We start from the raw sequence: 6,012 nt of genomic DNA, 5'->3' as shown, positions 1-6,012 counted from the left end.
CTCAAACTCACTTGGTAGTTTGCATATGTAGCTATAAGAAGCTTATAGTAGTTCATCAAAACTAGTATCCTCCTTTCATTTCTAGTATATATAGCTCATTTCATGGTTTAGAAATAGAGAAATTTATGGTAATTGATAGAAATGGGTATAGAGATATCGAGAGTAGATGGCGACTGCTTCCGGGTCCTCGACCTCGTATCAGGTTCCTAAGCGACTGAGGCTGGATCTCCCTCCATTACATACGGCAAGTGCCAGTTGAAGACTGTGCTAGAGTACAGAGTGAAGAAGTAGGGTCCCAACAAGGGACGCATCTTCTACATGTGTCTGGATTGCGATGTGAATTCTTTTGGCCATATTTTTTTATGGTTTGTAGCCATTTTCTGTGATGATTTTATTAAAGTTCTTTATTTGCTGATTTAATTTCATGGGATGGCACTAGATGTGAAGGCTGGTATTGGGAGGAAGAGTACGTTAACCACGTGTAACAAGCGACTAAGGCGACTGATGAGAGTGCACCTATGCATGAAGAGGCAGCGAACTAGCAGAAGAGGCCCATGGATCAAGAACTGATGACGAATTTGTCTCTTTTAGTTAGAATTGGTCGCAAAATCCTTATTCTGTTGTGCATTGTTGGTCTTCTTTGTTTAGTGCTATTTGGGATTGTCTATATTGTATCAAGGATCTAATAAATTAATGTTCGAGTGAAACACCTGTGGTATATAGGATATTAATTAATCATGGTGAGTGATGGATATTTTGGATCTTTTAATTAACTAATCATGCATGTCGTGTAATATAGGATATTAATTAATTATGTTCAAGGTTTTGGTATGGTCATGTAATGCAGATGAACTGACAATTGATGTACAACATTGACCGCCGCTCCTAAGAGTTCATTGAGGGCATGCAAATGGTTTCATGTGCTGCTCATGTGTTCTTTGTAAGAATGTGAAGGATTATGCTTCCTCAAGGACCCTTCATGAACATCTATTTAGGTCGGGTTTAATGCTAAACTATATTTGTTGGACCAAACACGAAGAAAATAGGGTTGTAATGGAAGAAGATGAAGAAGAGGGCATGATGACAACATTATTCATGGGTTCACTAAATATGGTACCTTTGATGATATTGGAATGGGTGAAGCTGAAGAAGAGGTAGCGGTAGAAGATGACAGCCTGATGATCTTGGTCAGGCCATTCATGATGCATAGAGAGCGTGAAAAAGGAGAAGATCAAGATTGAGTGCATGCTAGAGGATCACAAGAAATTGCTATACCTAGATTGTGAAGAGGGGTTGAAAAAGTTGGGTACCACACTGGAATTGTTACAATGGAAGGCAAAGAATGGTGAATCCAACAAGAGATTTGGGGAGTTACTAAAAATCACAAAGAAGATGCTTTCGAAGGATAACAAATTGCCCACCACTACATATGAAGCAAAACAGGTTGTCTGCCCTCTGGGATTAGAAATTCAGAAGATACATGCATGTCCTAATGACTACATCCTCTACCATGGTAAGGAGTTTGAGAATTTGGATGCATGCCGGATATGTCATGTATAACGGTATAAGATTAGGCGAGATGACCCTGGTGATGTTGAGGGGAATGAACAACGCCCCAGGAAGAGAATCTCTACCAAGGTGATGTGGTATGCTCCTATAATACCATTCTTGAAATGTTTGTTTAGAAACAAAGAACATGCAAAGTTGCTACGATGGCACAAAGAAGACCGTAAGGTAGATGATATGTTGATACACCCCACTATTGGGTCCTAGTGGAGAGCAATCAACAAAGAATTCCTAGAGTTTGCAAAAGACACAAGAAACTTAAGGTTTGCTTTAAGTACAGATGCAATGAATCCTTTCGGGCAGCAGAGCAGCAGTCATAGTACTTAGCTTGTGACTCTACGTATCTACAACCTTCCTCCTTGGTTGTGCATGAAGCGGAAGTTCATTATGATGCCAATGCTCATCCAAGGCCTAAAGCAACCTAGCAACGACATTGATGTGTACCTGAGGCCATTAATTGAGGAACTTCTACTTTTGTAGAACAGAATAGGCATACGTGTGTGGATGAGCACAAATAGGAACACTTTGAGCTATGAGCATTATTGTTCATAACAATCAATGATTAGCCTGCTCCTAGTAATCTTTCAGGACAGATAAACAAGGGATATAATGCCTGCACGCACTATTTTGATGACACCAAAAGTATATAGTTGAAAAAATGTCAGAAGTTCATCGATTTTTCCTTCGAATCACCCCCTAAGAAGGAAAGGCAAGCATTTTAAAGGTAAGGCAGATCATTGGACAAAGCCTGACAATCGTAGTTGTGAGGATGTATTCAATATGGTCAAGGATGTACATGTAGTCTTTGGGAAGGGACCTAGCAGCCAACCTATTCTAAATGACACTAACGGACATGCACCCATGTGGAATAAGAAGTCTATATTTTGGGAGCTATCCTATTGACAAGTCCTATCAATGTGATGCACCTGGCGAAGAATCTTTGTGTGAACCTGCTAGGCTTCACGGGTGTGTATGCGAAGCATAAAGATACATTGGAAGCACGACAGGACCTACAGTGTTTGAAAGAATGAGACAACCTACATCCAGAGAAGGCAAATAATGGATGCTATTACTTAAGTCCTGCCAGCTACACTCTTAGCAAAGAAGAGAAGGAAAACATGTTTGAATGCCTAAGTAGTATCAAGGCCCCGTCTAGCTTCTCCTCAAATGTAAAGAGGATAATAAATGTGGTAGAGAAGAAATTCCTAAACCTAAAGTCTCATGACTGCCACGTGCTTATGACATAATTGCTTCCAATTGCATTGAGAGGGATTCTACCTGAAAATGTACAATTAGCCACAGTGAAGCTATGTGAATTCCTCAATGCAATTTCTCAGAAGGCAATCAATCTAGTGGATCTAGCAAAGCTATAGAATGATGTGGTCCAATGTCTTGTCCGCTTTGAGTTGGTGTTCCCACCATCCTTATTTAGTATTATGACGTATCTCCTAGTTCATCTAGTCAAAGAGATTAGTATTCTCTGTCCTATATTCCTACACAACATGTTCCCCTTTGGGAGGTTCATGGGAGTCCTAAAGAAATATGTTCACAACCGTGCTCGGCCAGAAGGAAGCATCTCCAAGGGCTATGTAATAGAGGAGGTCATTGAGTTTTGTGTTGACTTTATTCCTAACATTAACCCAATTGGCGTTTCTAAATCATGGCATGCGGAGAGACTAAGTGGAAAGGAAACACTAGGGAAGAAAGCATATATTGGTAGGGATGATAATTATTTCCATAAAGAACACTATACGGTTCTGCAAAACTCCTCCATAGTGGATCCGTATATCGTGGTACACAAGGACATTGTATGATCTGACTTCCCGGGGAAGCCTAAGGCCTAGATTATTCGTCGGCACATGGAAACTTTCGGTGGTTGCTTGCGAAAACATCTCATGGATGATGAGACTCTTGATGAGCAATTGTACTTGTTGTCTAGGGAACCGTCTTGGCATATCTTGACATTCAAAGGGTATGAGATAAATGAGAATACATTTTACACGATAGCCCAAGATAAAAGGAGCACCAACCAAAATAGTGGTGTCCGCATATAGATGCCGCAGACCCAAACAGGAATAAGGAAACATATTATGGACACATAGAGAAGATATGGGAACTTGAATATGGACCTTCTTTTAAGGTCCCTTTGTTTTAGTGCCAATGGGTGAAGCTGACCAGAGGTGGGGTAATAGTGGGCTATCAGGACGGAATGACAACAGCGAACCTCAACATTTTTGGGTACAGAGACAAACCTTTTGTCCAAGGATGTAACTAAGGTGTTCTATGTGAAGGACATGTCTACCAAATTGAAGAAAGGGAAAAACAACAACTCAGACAATGAGCCAAAGCGCCACATAGTTCTTTTAGTGAAAAGAAACATCGTGGGAATCGAGGACAAGTCAACATGTTAGAAGATTATGAAAAGAATGATGAAATTACACCTTTCGCAGTGAACAATGACCCAAGCATCCTGCTAAATAATGAGGACACTCCATGGTTATGGCACAATCATAACAGAGGGACATGCGTCAACAAGAAGTTCATTGTTGTTCTCGCTTGATGGTGATGTTTAATAGTGTGTATTAGACCTATTATGTAATAATTGTGATGTGCATTTCAACAATGTGTGATGGAAAAAATCTCATTATTATGTTAATTTGATGGATAAACTTATTTCCTATTCAAAAGAAATAATTTTAAAGATTTTAATTAAGTACTATATTTTTGCATTAACCAAATTGTAATTATAACTATAGCATATTAAATATTCATAGGGTAAAACAAAAGAATTCAAGTTACACATTTTTCTTGTGTAGATCAAAGAAAAACCAAGCCAAAAAATTTGTTTGGTAATCTCTAGACTTATATTTTATTTACTACCCAATTAACAACTCTTAGCATATTTATGAAATAAATATATAAAAAAGCAGTAGTATGCCCAATCCTGGCAGGAAACCAAACTACGTGCCACCTTTAGTCACAGGTGGTAGATCCACCTGGCACTAAAAATGGGCCGCATTTTCATGGCCCACCAAAAAATATCTGTAGTCCCGAGTGGTGGCTATAACTGGGACTAAAGGTCAGATCATTATTCCTAGTTGTAGCCACCACCCGGGACTAAAGGGACTAAAGACTCTTTAGTCCCAGTTGTTGGTTGCAACCAGGCCCCCCTGCCCTTTATATACCGCTTCCTCTTCTCCCCTCCATCGCTCGATCTATAATTTTTCTCTACCCGACAAGTCACCCTACCGCCACGTCTCATCGCCATCCTTGCGCCCAGTAGGCCTCACCTTGTCACACCATGGCCCCTTGCCCCCTTCCCCACAGTTGTGCATCGTCATTGTACCCATGCCACCATCATTCGTGGCCTCATGAGCACGCGTGGACCATGCACTGATCTCTATCCCAGCACCCCCACCATCTCCGCCGGTGGCCCGGCTCGTGCCTCCATCCATGCGCGGCGCCCTGCGCGGCCTGTTCCCATCCTCGTCCGTCGTATGACAAAACTATAGATCTCCACGCAGATCCAATCTAGATCCACAGTCGTCGTCGTCCTCGTTCTCGCCGACCAGTCCTGGGCACCGCTGTTATCCTCTCATCTAGCGCACGTGTGCCCCCAGCGCCCGACCTTGGCTCGCCATCCTCTTCATCGGTATTGCCCCATCATTTGGCCCCTTGACCCGGCCGGCCTCACCCCCGCGTGCCATCGTCCGTACGTCCTCTCGATGTGCTCCCTGGCCCGTGGCCTGTCTCATCCTTGCCGGCCCTGCCATCGTTGTCCTCGTCTAGCGCGTGCCCTGGCGCCTGGCGTTGCCCCGCGTGCCATCCCCTTCATCACCAGGCCTCACCCCCATCGTCCTCTCCGCAGTACGTGGGTGTTCGATGTGTGTGTGATGTGTGTAGTGTGCTAGAAAATTAAAAATGATTGTGGGCATAGACAAATTGTAGAAAAAAAATATATGGAAAATGTAGATGATGTATTATTGCATAGCGTGATATATAGAAAATGTAGATGATTTATAGTGAAAAAGATTATTGCATGATATGTGATGTATATATTGTATATATGCATGAATTTTGATATACAAATTTCGATATTTTGACTTTAGTGATGAAATGAATTTTGATATATATTGTATTTATGAATTTTGATATCTTGACTTTAGTGAATATGGATCTTGAAATTTTGGAATTTTGAAATTAAGCTGAGCTCTACACAGGCAAACCCTGCCCTAACTCCCGGCCGAGCTTGGGAAAATGCTAACTATGATTTTGAGCCTGACTCCATTTGCATATGCATGACTTTACTATGATATATAGTTGTGCTATAATTAAGATGGCTGACCCGTCGAAAGACGATAACCAGAATCAAGCCATGATGGACATTATTGCTAGCAAACAATATGGCGCCACCAAAGAGGATAACCAGGATGCCGATGATTACTT

This window comes from Miscanthus floridulus, chromosome 9, assembly GCF_019320115.1.
Source record: "Miscanthus floridulus cultivar M001 chromosome 9, ASM1932011v1, whole genome shotgun sequence".
Classification (NCBI taxonomy): Eukaryota; Viridiplantae; Streptophyta; class Magnoliopsida; order Poales; family Poaceae; genus Miscanthus; species Miscanthus floridulus.
The sequence above is the reverse complement of the archived record's forward strand: the minus strand, read 5'-3'. Positions refer to the sequence as shown.